The 16491-nt window shown below is 37.3% G+C and overlaps 1 pseudogene; it reads left to right on the top strand.

The window, feature by feature from the left end:
• Positions 1-11734: 11734 nt before the first annotated feature.
• LOC140234305 (uncharacterized) lies at positions 11735-14197 on the top strand (annotated as a pseudogene).
• The last annotated feature ends 2294 nt before the right edge of the window (positions 14198-16491 follow it).

Consider the following 16491-nt stretch of genomic DNA (forward strand, 5'->3'; position numbering starts at 1 on the left):
TATCGTAGTTATCTTTACCTCGAGGTTTTGCTAACTGCATGTAGGTGTGAGCGGCATCGAAGTTTTGTCGTGGTTAGGGGAACGCATTTTTGCGCTCGTAGTTAGTATAACTACAAGTTTTTGGATAGGTGTAGACATGGCTATTATCTCTACTATCTTTGGTACGCACTTTAGTGCGCGCATGCAAACCTCACGTACGCGCAGCCTGAACTCCCAAGTTCATTGACCCTACCTGCCAAAAATATCAAAATCCTTCATAAATTCTCCCATAATTCTCGGATCACTACCAAAAGTTAATCGTTTGTTACTTGTGTCATTCTCAACCTTTCCTGCAAGTTTCATCCCAAACCATTCACTACTTTTTGAGTTATTTTGCACACGGACAAACGAACTAACGAACTAACGAACTAACTAACGAACAAACCAACGGTAACGAAAACATAACCTCCTCCCTTGGCGGAGGTAACTAGAGAAGCGCTCTGAGAGCGCAGACCTCCGCCAAGCATGCAGCTCATTTCCACCACTGATCTTGTTCTTCCATAGAGATATCAGTGATTTCCACCCATATACGTACTTATAGTTATAGCATTGTTTGCTGAAAGTCGCCAGATGGATTTTCCAATACAGAAGCCTTTGTTACGTCATAAACCCTCAGCTGCACGGCGCGCTTCGCCCTAGCAGAAACTAGAACACGCACCAAAGACGCTTATCTCTACTATCTTTGGCACGCACTTTAGTGCGCGCATGCAAACCTGAAATACGCGCAGCCTGAACTCCCAAGTTCATTGACCCTACCTGCCAAAATATCAAAAATCCTTCATAAATTCCCCCAAAATACTTGGATCACTACCAAAATTTAATCATCTGTTACTTGTATCATTGTTAACCTTTCCTGCAAGTTTCATCAAAATCCGTTAACTACTTTTTGAATTATTTTGCACACGGTCAAACTAACCAACCAACCAACAAACAAACAAACCAACGGTAACGAAAACATAACCTCCTCCCTTGGCGGAGATAATAAACAGCACAGGCAAAGACGTTTATATGGGAGGAGTGCGAAATGGGCACAGGCAGGTGAGTCCCGTATGTGCAGAGTCTCAAGAACTAACTACGTGTATAAAAGCTAGGGATAAAGAATGCACAGGGTAGGCTTTCTGCAAAGAACATCCGTGATCGTGCTGGTACTGTGTGATCAACATGTTCTGAACAAGGGAAACTGTCTTCCATTTGGAAAATTGTGAAGTAAATATTGGGGAAGAGTATTCAGACAAATAATTCACAAATATTTTATATCAATGATGTCCAAGTAAATTCCTCACAAAGTGCAGCTGATGCCTTCTTAATTATGCATTAATGTTCTTATTGAGATTATCTCAAGTCGACTGCTCTTGCGAGCAGCCTTCGTAGCCAGTTGCTTGCGAGGAGCCTTGCCTCCAGTCGACTTGAAATGTGATTTTGTGAAATAACGTCGAGAGAAATCCATCACGGACGTTCGCTGTAATTGTCATATATTCTATTTTTCAATACATTCTTATTTTTCTCTTCCCAAAAAATTTTCTCTCATTCCCTAAGTAGGCTGAACATGCTGCGACCAAAAAGAAGGAAAAAGAAAAAGAAAACAAATCATCCGAAAAGTGCTACGCAATCACATTCAGAATATTGAAACGAAACGGATGAAATGACGGAAGAAGTCTGTAAGGGGCACGTATGAATGTAAATATTTTAAAACAAAGTGGAAGCAGTTGAATGAAAATGAGAAGAAACGGGGAAGGGATCGAGCTCCAACACAGAGAGAAAAGAACTGCCAATGCACTGCCGTTATACCGAATTCCTCCGTGGAGTTGTTTTTGTTTATTTTTATTCATCGAAATGTCGTCATAAATTAACAAAAATGATGCAATATAGAAATATTGTCCAATGCAAACACGCAAATCCTCCGTTTATCATGACATTGTGTTATTTATACTCATCAATGAAAAGCAATGTTAAAGGGATCGTACAGTTTTGGTTGAGACCTAATTTCAGGTTTCTCACATTTTTGGTGAGATAATGAGAAACCTCTCATGAAATATGAAAGAACATGTAATTCTATGAGGAATTCAACGTTTATTTGATTAAAATTGGTTTTGAAATGGCTAAGATATCCACACAAAAAAAGAGCGATTCTAATAAGGTGTGGGACCCACACTCTATTACGATCGCTTTGTTGTACGTTGTTTTTGGATGTTCCAGTCATTCCAAACCGGATTTTTATCAAATAAACATTGAATTCCTTTTAAAATGGTATGCTGTGTACAATATCATAAATGATTTTTGGTATCTCACACAAAGTTAAAAGCCCAATTCTCATCCCACCAATACTGTACCATCCCTTTAATTTGCAATTCCGTGTCATTTATATATATATATATATATATATCTTTTTTTTTTTAATTTTAAATTTAAGAAATAGAAAGACCGTCAAGTTGTTTGTGCTTTTGTGCTTACTTTGAAAACACATATTAAAAAAAAAAATGATGATTTAGTAATAGGTTTAAAGTCGCACTATCCATCCAAGTTATATGGACTCACTCTGTTTTGTTATGACGAAACTTCGGAGGATGGGACTTTAGATAATTTGTGACTAATATAATAACACACATTCTCCTCGCTAGCAGTGTGTAACACAAGGAGCAATCGCAGAGGGATTTCTTCTTAGACACACTAAATCGTGAAGCGTTTTCCCTCCGCAGCTAAACTTCGTATTTCGAGAACGAAGCACATTTCTTTTGTTTCTCTATGTCAATTCCTTGTCATATTCAGCTGTGACTGTGTTCATTATAAGCAAATTTTGCATTGTAGACTTTATATAACAAATTTAGGACCTGAATATTTACTTCGTGATCATGAAATTTTGATAAATATTTTCGTTCTCAAGGACTTTTACTTTATCGCGATTGCACGGAAGTGTTAAATTTTTGAACTTAGTCAACTCTCAAAGCTATCTTCTTGCATGTTTTTTTTTTTTTTTCATACGGACTTGGGTCAATAATCGATCTTCGGTTAAGACATCTAGAGTTAAGAATGATAAAACATGTTGTCAAAAACATCATCCAATTTATTTGGGTAATGGTATAGAAAGCAGTGTGTGTGGACAATATTTTTTTTTTTTTCAATTTTCAGAGGTTACCGATCAGTCAGACCGCAACGTCCTGAAAAGCCTTCACATTTATCGTACGCGTATGCATGGACCTCGCGGACATGAATACGTAATGAGCTGGGAGACCACATTTTTTAGAGTGTCTGTAAATCTAAACGACATTATCAATCTTCATGATTTATACATCGATAAAAAGCTGAAGAGTTGTACTTTGATGAAATTTGACCACTTAAAAGGTTATGACATATAAGATATACTGAACAAGGAAATTCTAAAACACAAAATTTGCATATTTTTCATTTTTCTTAAGGGGTACACTAGACCAACGAAATTAAGGTGGACCAAAATGGAATTGGTATAAAATGAAAGAGGAAATATCATTCTATGAAAACATAATGACTTTATGTGGACTGATCCTATGAACGGGTCAGGTTGGCGAATAAATCATTGCGTTGTACAGTTAATTTTTTGACGAGATTTCAGTTTGCCGCGAATACGCGTTTCTGATTGGTTATTTCCCTCTGAGTGGAGAGTTGAACGAACCTCGCGGAATGACAGTAAACGTGTACTCTACATAACAGTAATACACTGTTTGTAAATGATAGTGTGACAATGACAATGACAATGACAATGACAATGACAATGACAATGTTTTTTTATGTTTTTTGTGTAGGACCCTATGGTGTGTGTGTGTGCGCGCGCACAATGTATGTATACGCGCTCAGGTTCAGGCAACTGCAGCTAAGATCTCCACGTAAACAACAAGAACAACACTCCACTCTGATCGACAGCTCAACATTGGCTTGAACTTTCTTTGCACAACTAGATAGAGTAGCGTGCATTAATAAATAGCATACAAATCAATGATAAAAGATCTAGAACAAAGTTTGCGCACATGAGTTCTTTGGGGCTCTCTATTTGGTATTATAATAATTATTCCTTATCAATCCACTGTATACATCGCTGAGTAATTTATCTAATGATACCCTGGGAGCGTATGATCATTCATGTATCTCAAATTGCCACACTATGATTTTTACTCGACGAGACTTTCAATTTTTATTGTTTTCTAAGCGAGGGACCAATTCAATTCTTACACTGCTATTCTAACAAATATATCTAAAACGTTGACTATCATTTATGTGGTGATTCAACCTATGAACGGGTCGGGTTGGCAATAAATAGAAAGCCTTGTTCTAATTTGTCTCAGGGTCGTTTGGAAAATATCGATATAATGCAGAGATATGAATAATGGTATCATAAGCTCATTTTATATAATTTAAGCATTAAAAGGTGTGATTTATTTCAAATATTCACAAACCATGTCAATTAGTCACGGATAGTAGATCTTCATGTCGTCAATAAGTGAATCTCGTAGACCATGCACTTTGTCTCTGAATTATCTCGCAAAATCTCGGGTGCTGAGAAGGACATGCGCAAAAACCTGCGCGTACGATAAATTTTTGATTTGAGCTCATTAACAGCAGCGTTGCGGTCTGACTGCCGATGGCCTGCTTACAACTGACAAGACATAACATTTCATTTGGCAATGATCCCTTTAAGCTGAAGTGTAAATTTACAAATGGTAGTCGTTATAATTACCGAGTTCACTGATTTGCTTGATGGAACAGACAAGGCGAGATTACACGTATTATACGTTTGTACGTTCATGTACGAGAGATGGAAAAGTGTTTTCTTTGATTCCTCAGCATGAAAAGATAAACAAGCTTTTATAATTGAGAATTGTTCTTAATTATTTAGGATTTTGCAGAGGAGTTTGTTAGCGACATGAAGTCGCTGTTTGTTGTGAATAGAATGCGTTTCCAACCCCAGAGAACTGCATTGTTCAATATCTTGTTTGTTCCGAACGTTCTTGAGCTATATGCGAACCTCCGAGACGAAAACTATGCTATGTTCGTTGGGTTATAGAGACTGTCTAGATCAGACACATCTTTAAAAAGCATGTAATTATTTGGGAGTAAGGATTGAAGTATGGGATAGTGAAATAGGAGGTCGAAATGTTGAGTTTGTGTGAAATGCGCCTAAATAGGAGAAAGTGTTTAGCGAAAAAGTAATACTTCAACAGAAATAACGAATTTTGTTAAATCACCAGTTGTCTACCATACATACAGGTTAAGAGTACAAGCTTAATATTCTGCCAACACATGCACATATCCCTTAAGATACTTCATTACGATTTTGAACTGAATCAGATTGCTGCAAGCTTTGGTTAAATGGTATTCAAATGTATGTGCAGTATTATTCCTCACGGACGTTCGCTGCTCTGGACATTGTAAACTTCTGTGGCGTATAAAAACTTGTTCCTCTGGGAAAATCCCAATATAATATTGGGTTCATATTACAGCTTGAATTGTACTCTTTCAGGTAAGATAAATGAGTTGGAGTAATTCTTACTTTTGAAATTTGGCGTTGTTTTGGCTCAATTGTACATCGTTCAAAATTCTGACCGATATATATATATATATATATATATATATATATATAGGGCCTATATATGTATAATATATATATATATATATATATATATATGAAGAGTTTGTTTGCAAAAACCGATAAGTCCATTTTTGAAGATTTTGAAGTACGGTCTCTGTCATAAAGTACAAAATAATACCTTTTAAATGATATATTGGTCACTACATATAAAGGTACATTTTTGAAGTTATGGTCAAAAGAAGCAAAAATTTTCTTATTATTCTCTTTATTTTTCTTGACCTTTAATCGCAAATATCTCCATTTGGCAAATATGGACTTATCGGTTTTTGCGAACAAACCCTTCATATATATATATATATATATAATTGGCAGCAAAACTTGCACATAGACGTGGCTGATATTGGGTTGCATCCCTTTATTCAAGCTTTCGGGCGAAATGCCCTTCTTCAGGATCTACACAGTCAATGTTCCGAGATTGTATTTAGTAATAGTATGATCGTTTGTTTTTTGTTTAAAAATATGTTGCAATTATGTATGTTTTGTACTTATTGACATGTTGAGAATATTTTGGAATGTATAATATTGAAGGTTAGTTAAGTTTAGAATGATTCAACATTGAGGTCGATTTTGTTTATACGTTGCTGTCATTGACTGTGTAGATCCTGAAGAAGGGCATTTCGCCCGAAAGCTTGAATAAAGGGGTGCAACCAAACATCAGCCACGTCTATGTGCAAGTTTTGCTGCCAATTATATTAACTCTCCTTGCACCGCCCCGCCATGTTTTAAGTCCTTTGCTATCACTATAGTCTAAGATATATATATTACGCCAGCCAATCAACATGCTTCCATTAATGAGTTTAAAGGCCAGGTTAAAAAGGCAATCTCTTGAAGTAATGTATTTTCTGTTTGAATTTCTTGTATGCATGTCATTTTGTAATGCGCAGTAGAGTTTATCATTATAGTAGCTGCGCAATATAAATGTCCTTTTATTATCATTATTACTATCAATCCGCAACTGCAGGTGATGAAGAGGTTTGCCCTCTCTGACTTCTTTCCGTGCACGTGATCCATATGCAAGACATTTTTATTAGCAAAAGTTGACATATTTCAGCAGAATATATGCTGAAGATTCATTTAAGCACACACACACGAAAAATGAAAGTACAGAGTCGCGGCAAAGAATGCGTTTGATTATGACGCTTGAAAATTATACACTTTCTTTTTATTATTTCTCTCTCATACGTTATCACCTTCGTGCAGCAATTAACGACTTGCCATGAATTTGTAAAATATAGATCTTTCTGCAGTCAGTCGCATACAAATCTGCATAAAGAGAGAAGAGGTAATACTTAAAAGTGGAAAAAAATGAATCCACAAAACAATTCGGCTTTGTTTTTTTTTTTATCTACGTCTCTTTCCATCAAGCTTGATCATATTTCCGTCGTCACATTTAGACCCAAAATAGTGTATTAGCAGTCATTTACAAGCTGTATGGTCGTTCAGAGTGAAACCGGGCTGACTTTCTGAAATGAAGGGCGTGATCTTTGTCGTGCTCATTTTGTCTCATCTCACTGGTAAGTTATCCTGCAGTCTTTCGTTTCTAAGACAATTGCTTTTATAAAGTTGATTTTGCACGCTGTATTTTGTCATCCATGTCATCCGGTATCTCCAAAACACCAAAGTTGCCGATGCTTTACTTGTTTGTTTATTTTTATTTTCAATTTTTTTGGGGGGGGTTTTGGTTTTTAATTTCCTTCTCCTGCAGTAATTTTTCTGAAATATCATTTCAATTGTACAACTGCTTCTGATATTCTTTTTCTGATGACAGAAATGATGACAAAGCAAGACGCATATAGCAATATTACTTTTGACGAAAATGGTGCATAGACTGTATTTGGTAACTTGTGAATGTTATCTCGACATACCTCCTTCAAAAGGGTTACAGAGGGTTGAGGAGAGTATTACTTCTTTTGGGTATGAGGTTTGTTTGTTTTTCTGTTTACTAACGTATTGCAACTTGGTGTCGCCTTGAACACTCCTGAAGTTTAGAACTCACAGTATGTTTGGGAGGTTGCCTTATTTAGATATACGACAACGTGAAACTGTAACGATGATGCTTGATAATATAGGTCAATTATCATACTATCATTATCACAAATCGCGCTGCTCTCCTCTGTACAATTCATCTTAATGTTGTGTTTTTGGCGTTGCCTGCATAGGTCTGGAGCAATGTTATACCGTATGTCCTCCATCATAAAATAAATAAATAAATAAATAAATAAATAAATAAACGAACAAATAAATAAATAAATAACATAAAAAAAAGTGCGGTGACATCCTCCATAGGAAACGAGCGTTTAAAATGCACCGCGCAGAGCGCATAATCATTATAGGACATTTACACGGACTCTCGACTTAACGAACTCATACCTCCCAGAATTATGTCTTTTTGCTTAAATGCACCTAGTTTTTATGAAAATTTGTGACTCTGCACCTCAAAACAAACAAAAAGTCGTCGGACATGAATTTTTAGTTAAGACCATATTCTAAAAGAGCAGACTTTAAGCTTTGAAATGATGTATAACTCAAATGAAATGGACTCTCCTAACCTATCTAAACATTGGAAAGAAAGCACCAGCTCAGGAAAAGTGTGAACTGAGAAAAGAGGCTCTGAAGTACAGTGTCTATTCAAGCGCTTAATCTTTACCAAACCGTGCTGGCTATGCGATGAATGGGACAAAAAACCAGGAAGTAAACCACCAGAGTAACAACAATGAAGAGATTATCAAATTAATCTGAAATTAAGCATGCCTCATAAACACATTCTGTCTGTAATTCATGCAAACTTTCAAAGCAGTAGCCATATCCTTTCAAAAGTTATTAGAGTTGAAAGTGAAGAGTGTGGACAAGGTTTTTCAGAAATGAAAAAGGGATTCTAAAGACACACCTAATCACACTATTCTACCAAAAATGTTCGAGATAAACTGCTAAAAAACACACCTTCCTGCCCGTTTTATGTTATCAAATTTTAGCATAATGTAAAAGAAAACCCGCTCTTTCAGGAAATATGAAAAAGTCAAGTTCGGCTAGGTTGACCAATTTCACTTATTTTCAGTCCTCACGCAAAATCAGTGTGTGCGACTTTATGTTGGTTTTGAGGTGCACTGTCACATTTAGATTTCAAGCTTGCTCTACATACCTCATTTGTAGAGTTTTGTGAAAATTTTAAATCGGTACCTTTCGAGTTGAAAATTAGGTGTCATTTCTCACTAAAACGCAATCAGCTCTACGACAACACGCAATTTTACATTGACGGCGCGGTGTGCCAACTGTGAGCCTGAAGGCCATTTTGGGAGGGTTATTTCACTGTCATACCTGTTGTATTTGTACAATGCACCTGCTTCGTTAAAAGAAAACTGTACTGACATTTTCTAATTGTCTGATAATTCTAATCTACATTTTTTGATGCCTACTACTGGAAAGAGAGGATTGTAAAACCCAGGATAAGGCTGTAATGATTTTTTGAAAAAAATGAAAACGAGCAAGCCATGGAACGATCCACACAATTTGGCCTACGTCACAGGTGCTCTTGGTGAACAACTCCGACATTAGCAAGACGAACTACATAATGCCAATTTACTGATGAAATCTCACACGAAGTACTGCAAAAGCTGTTATTTAGTATAATTGCAATATAGAGCTATAATAAACATGTTAAACAATATCTATTAATCTTTAAAAGCAATCTCTTTAACAGCTTTTTATTTAGATAAAACTTGTGGGGAAATTCCAGATATGCAAAATGAAATTGGCATCCTTATCCGAACGTGCTGCCCATAGAAGACTGTGTGTAAGTAACGTTACGCATTGATGATCATGATCGAGCGATGGTTCGCCAGTTCAAACTATCTAACGTAGATGAGGGCTGAGTGAATCTAAATCCAAATGTAGATAGACTCTCTTCAACGGCAAGCACGATTTACGCTTAGTAAGATGAAAACGGTACCCAGTACACATAGACTCTGAAATACTAGAACTAGGACCAGGACTACTGAGCAGTCAAGGAGTAGGTTCTACGTGGCAGTCCAAGTTTTGATGAGTAGGTCCTACACTCACTCACCGTCGACATTGCAGCTGTAGGCCCTATGTGCACAGCGCTAATAAGGCACAGCGTAACGTTACATACCCCTGGCCCTGCTGCCAGAACTTGAAGAAAGTCCAGACTCCAGATCTAGATCTGGACCCTTGTCCTGCAGGCACTGTTGTTCCTGTGCTGGATTTTTCAGGTAAGGTATCTGCTTTATGGATTTCCGATGTTTTGTAGTCGAGATAAATCTCATAGTGGTGTTAGTTACACCAAGGACTAATGTTAGATCTAACAGTTTGTTTCAGTAGGCCTACGGTTAGGACCCATATCTCGGAAGAGTGGCCTGACCACGTAGATTCTAACACGTAACACAGTGTCGCCGCTTCGCGATCCCAGCGCTGGTGTAGGTATAGTGCTAGCGTACTTCCGTATCCATGTAGATATCTCAAAATTCACCTTGCCAAATGGCACCAAACTCACAGGAAATACTTTATGATTCATGTCCAACAGCTCACGTTAATTGGAAACAAATCACATGTCGGGAAGCGTAAGTGTAGATGTCGACTTTCCTGTCGGCGTCGCTAAAAAATAATCTGCTCTAATGTTACGACTAACACGAGTAATTGCGGCCAGGCCCTACCTACCTGCTGCGCACGCACAGACTGAAGTTAGCCATTTAATATCATGAGACAAATCTTTCAGTAATCTGGGGCAATAAATAAATTTACAAATTATTTGTGGTAAGTTGAATGAAAAATGTACTTCCTATATCACACAAGTCGCAAAAATCATTACACTTTTGAGTTTAGTTCTCGCGTAAATTCCCCGTTCGCACAGTACTAGTCGGCTAACTTCAGTTCTAGATTGTGCATCTTGCGTTCGCCAAGATCTCTCGCGAAGAGTGAGTTTTTTTTTTTTTTTGAGTGACGACTTGAAAGTCGACGTCAATATTGATACTTCTCGATTACTGATTTCGTTCAAATATAAGAGAATACTTTGAAATATGCTATGAAGTATATCCTGTCATTTTGGTGCGATTTGGCTTAGTGAAATTTGAGATATCTACATGGATAGAGCAGTACACAAGCGCCGCCTGCTAGCTAAATTAGGCCTAAGCGTCGTCTGCTACTCGATACGAATTAACGCACGCGTATGCGAGCATTTGTAATCAGTAATAGTCTGTATCCTGGTATAGGATAGGCTATCTAACGTTAGTCTATACTGTTTTAGTCTCAGTTTTGTCGGCCATTGTGATTAGAACATATGTACGTTAATGTTACAGTTTAAGCGGCGGCCTTCCGCTATATAAACAGTGCCACAGCTGTATACTTGTCAACCAGTTTTAAAGGGCGGGTCTTTTAGGGTGAACACTGGGGCTACAAAGACTCTATACAGGTCCACTAACACGATTTCGACATTTTTAGATTTTAAAAAGTAACCAGTAGTCAGAAATCGCTCTAAAACCACCCAAATGTGGGAACGCCCCCTAAAATTGTCCGCTGATTGGCTAGTGCGATTTGACGTACCAACAGGAAGCCCCCCGCGAAGGCAAGAAGTTCTCACCATTGCCCTAGCGTGTCAATGATAGATAGATTTTCTACTTTTGAATCACAAAATACACAATTTTTGCAAGTAGCACATCCCAAGAAAGGATTTAAATATGTTGTTTATACATTCCAGAAGCGACTTAATGGCGACTCGGACATTTTTCGAGTATTTTACCTATAATAATTTGTCATTTCAGATCATGTTTACATTTTGGAAAAAACTAAACATTTCCTTCAGGAAACAAGACAAGTAGGCGTGTGTGACAGCCTCTTAACTGCTGAATGTACATTGCAACTGGTGAGTGCGTGTGCAGGTCGTAACGACATATTGTTACGGGACACTGGTTAACAGTCTAAATTTATATCGATATCTCGATCCAAGGTAGGTAGATGTTAGAATGTTATATCGATCGTAAATAGCGCTAGCGCTCGCCTCAGCTTAGCTCTAGCTAGCAGCTCTGTCGCTGACCTGTGTAGCTTTAGTTCTAAAATACGTGTGAATAAATGATGGATTCAGACGACGAGATCGAGTCGCCCATTTCATGCCCCGCTACCGTTTCGAGTGAGTCAGAGAGGGAGTCAGAGTCGGATGTCGAGCGAGATGGTGAGGACGAAGATCCCCGATCAAGCAGGAGAAGCAGCCGTTGGCGTTGGTCGGCCTCAACAGCGATTGGGTTTACTCCCGTATAGTATGAACCAGACGCTGCACCTCCCGCCCCCGGAGCAGTCGGCGGTGAGGAAGCTCAGGGGACGGGGTGATGACAACGAGCCCGCAAGATTGGGGAATAACAATTGGTAATTATCTACTTGAGAGTCTATATTCTATATAACCTTAGTAACAGTAGTAGTAGTAATAACAGTAGTATATCTGTATAGGCCAGAAAAAAGTATAAGTCACAAATGTTGGAAGTACAAAACTGCTGCTTGTAAGTTGTAATATAAATACTCTAGACTCTCTACAATGTACAGGTTTTTACCAATGCCACAGTTAGTTACTGCTTATTGACTTACTGCTATTTGGAATGTGTGGACAAGACAGTAAAGTCACTAAAGACTAAAGTACTGAAGAGGCTGGTGTAGATGTAAATCTCTGTGGCAATAGTTGGCATGTTGAACTTGAAGGATTGGTCTCAATTTATCATTGTGTGGCAGCTCAGTACTACATGACTAAAACTAATTAAGTTACACAACAAGTAAACCTGAATTTACCTGTATTTCTTTCTTCAGGTGCCAATGTGGGAACTGTGTGCCAATGCCTACAACACGGGAGTCATTGTGCTGTCACAAGGCTGACCCGGTCTTAGAGGAGGTCGAGTAGTACAACGACCGGCCGACATGCAGATGCTCAAATAAACTGTATAACAGCACACCCAGGATTTTCCACCGTTTGCCTTGGTGAATGGGTGTTGGAAGCTGCTTATCACCAATATGCTCAACAGTATGGAGAAGGTGCCAGAACGGATGCCACAGATAATGAGTGAGTTTGTTTGTCAAATTTTTCAATTTTTCTTCTGAAATAATGCAAATTTGCCATTTTATATTCCCTTGACAATATGCTGTTTATACTGCCAATTTGCAATTGCACCCATCAAAAGAATGCAATATCTAATTCACCATGTGTGATTTCAGTCCTGCACTCCAGTAATTTATTCAAATATATTGGACCTGTCTGCGTAGATAATGCAAAAGTACATGTAGCCTTGTAGGATATATTTGTATAATCTTTTCATTTTTTATTTCTTGAGTGCATAGGGACATTATCACTTTGTGTTATGCGCTGTATAAGCACTGTCAATTATTACACTATTATTATTATTATTATTATTATTATTTTTTTTTTTTTTATGCTGCCATTATACAGTTGTACCAGGTACCCAAAATAATGACTACCATACTCCTTGGGTCCCATTCACATTGTCTAATTTAAATCCTATTCTCAAGATAAATTTCTAGATGAACACATGATGTCATATAAAAGGATTATCAAATTTTACTCCTTTTGCATTCCATTTCGTTTCACTTTTGTTTCTATATCAGGTGATCAAGACATGTTGCATACACTGGCAACTGGTGAGATGATGCTGGAAATTTGTGGGCCAAAATGTGAGAGTCCTACTGCCATCGTCTGCTGTGAGGAAAATGTGATAAACTTATCCATCAGAAAGAGTGACACGTTTTCATTTTGCATAGGCTGTAATAAGACTGTATTTGATGCAGCACTGATATTGGGTGTAGAATGTGACTTGTCACATTGCGATCTGCTGAACGGGAACATGGTTGTAGAAATGCATCAGATAAGTTTGTACATTGCGAAAGTCACATGCATACTTTGTCAGACACCTTGTCCATTATGTGGTCATACTGATGATATGCAGCTTCCAACACCCACTCATCAAGGCACACAACTGGGAAACATGCTGTTGGACTTCAGCCTCTCTGTACAAATGATCATGTATTATTTTGTTGTAATTTATTGATGCATGTTCAGTGGAACCTCAATATTATAAGCACTGATATGACAAACTGTAGTAATAACAAGATCTTATATATAGGGGTGATATCTCTGGTACCATTGACCCTCATTATAACAAGGTTCGGCTGCATGTCAAATGCACTCTTGTCTCAATTCTTACTCTTGCTATGCTCTCCCTCTCTCTTTTGTAATGTAGGCCTACTGCATGTTTTAGCAATTGGAAAATCACACTTTCACAACCATACAAGTGAAGATAATTTTGATTGTGTAGAATTGACACGTTGAACAGCTATGTTGTCAGTCATGGTCAGAAGAAATAGATAATGATCTGATACAATTAAGATGCTGTGGCCTTTCCGGCAATAGCTTCACAGCCTCTATTTAGAGAACAGGACAAAGTCTAGTTACGAACTCATTGAACTGGAATGTAACTGGCTCATATAGTAATGTTCTGTCATGAACCAGTATACATTTGTCAAACATTCCTTCCAGCTGATTACACTAATTATATTTTGTGAGCAAATGGAAAAAAAAGTGTGTTGTGTTTTCTATACATACATTTGTAGTTGTAGTAATACAGTACATGTACCGGTAGTGTAAATTTATCCTTATATACAAAAAGAAATGGATTAGCTTCATACAGACCCATGGAAATGCAAAAACATACACATATACACACACCCTCAGTACACTCATGCATATCCAGGCCTGGCATATCAGATACAAACATGCACAAACACACACCAACATCAGACACACATAGGACTAATATATCATTGATATATTTGCCCTATGTTTGTCTGATGCCCCCTTCATGGAATGGATAGATATATCCCCTCATAGATATGCACATACAATGTATTTAAGTAAGATTTCTATGGAATTGTACATCTAGCTGTATGCAATTTGATATTGGTGGAAGTGTTCCAATGATGCCTGATTGAAAGTATTTGTGGGTATGTATGTAGTATGGCAAAGGGTGTGTGTGTGTGTGTGTGTGTGTGTGTTGATGTGTGTATAGATAGGAGACTAAAGAAAATTAGTCACAGGGAATGAGGAAAAGATGGGGGAGTGTACTTACAGGAATGAGATTGTAAAACCCTACCAGTGTGTTATCTCCATATCCTAATGTTGGAACAAAATGGGATTTATTCCACTGGAACAATGGCAGCTGATCAGTCAAGCATGCATGAGTGACATCCACATTTGAAATCAAATCAGCCCAGAAGAGTTATCTTTTGCACATATATGTACATACTGTATATTTCATATCAATACTATGAGACATTCTCATGTAACATTAAATCAAAAGCTTTGTGATTTTTTTCCTCATACATAAATCTATCAGTGACATTACAGAACTCAAATTCAGGATAACATAATACATGTATTGCACGTGTAAATATACAAAACAGTACAGGTGAGTGATGTTATTCAATCTTTCACACAATATTTTAAAAATGTGTAAAAATGTGTGAATGTATATGTGAGCATATGTGCATGTGGGTGTTTGCTTGTGTGCACGTTTTCAAAAGTACCTCTGCATGTAGATGTGATATGAATGATTATGAATCTCTGAGTCCCAGTCATAGCAAGATCAATTCATACCAAATTTTCTTAAACTGAGTGACCTTGCAACTGTTCTTTCATAAAGAGACCTGACACCATATTCATAAAAAAACAATGCTTATTTAACTTTTAATGCTTGACTTCAATGATTATGTATGGAGAACCATTATAGAAATCAACAGAATAATTCCCCAACTAGACTTAGCATTGCATTATGAATTTGGTCCCCCCCCCCCCTTGTGGAGGCATTCCAAGTCTCAGAACTTGAGTAACAGGGCCCCAGTCTGCTTCAACATGTCAGATGAAGATTATATAAAATGCTAATGCCTTACAGACACACATCTTGTGCTCCTTTTTCATAAATTTGTGAATCATATACCAAGAGTAAATTATTGCATTCCTTCCCAAAACTACAATATTTTTCTCCATCTCTTTTTGAGTGTGTTGTGTTCTATAATGCATACACATTTTATTCTAAATTACCTTGTCAAAGATATTAATATTTGATCATAAGAGTGAGCTCTAATCTTAACAGCAAACATTCAATGGTAAAATCATAGTGTGGGACAGCATTCATGTAGAAATCTTCTAAACTTACCATTACAACACTGAATATCTCTAGAGAATTGTGTTAGCATGGAAGCTCATCTGTCCATAAAAATGGCCATGTATGCTTCAAACATCAACAAAAAAAAATACAGCTTTCCTTTTGTATCCACATGACTGTTGTATTGTAAATGAATTGTGATTTTGCTATTAAAAGGACAATATTCAACTGGCAAATAAATGATCTTTGAAACACTATATCAAGTTGGCATCATATTGTTTGTGATGAAATGCAACATACACGTTATACAGACACAATACAACAGTGATCACTCATGAATAGAAGGTATAAGAATGCAGGGTATGTGTAACAAAATTTTGAGTGTTTGTATCTACCATCTGACATAAGAACAGATGAAAATAGTCTTCTGAAACATCATTCCGCAACAATTAAACACTATTTGCACAGTATCAAGTATTGAATACATTGTATGAACTTCAATCTCAATTGCAAGGATTCCTGAACCCATCAGATCATTTGTCAGACTGTGCAAATTGTCTCCTTTGATGTTCAATAACTTCCTCCCTTGGATGATACTCAAAGGCATTCACAAGGGGAGGCGTTGAAGGCTGGCAGGGTGCAGGAGTTTTGTCATTGTACTCCACAACAGCA

The sequence above is a fragment of the Diadema setosum genome, chromosome 10, assembly GCF_964275005.1.
Source record: "Diadema setosum chromosome 10, eeDiaSeto1, whole genome shotgun sequence".
In the NCBI taxonomy this organism is placed as follows: Eukaryota; Metazoa; Echinodermata; class Echinoidea; order Diadematoida; family Diadematidae; genus Diadema; species Diadema setosum.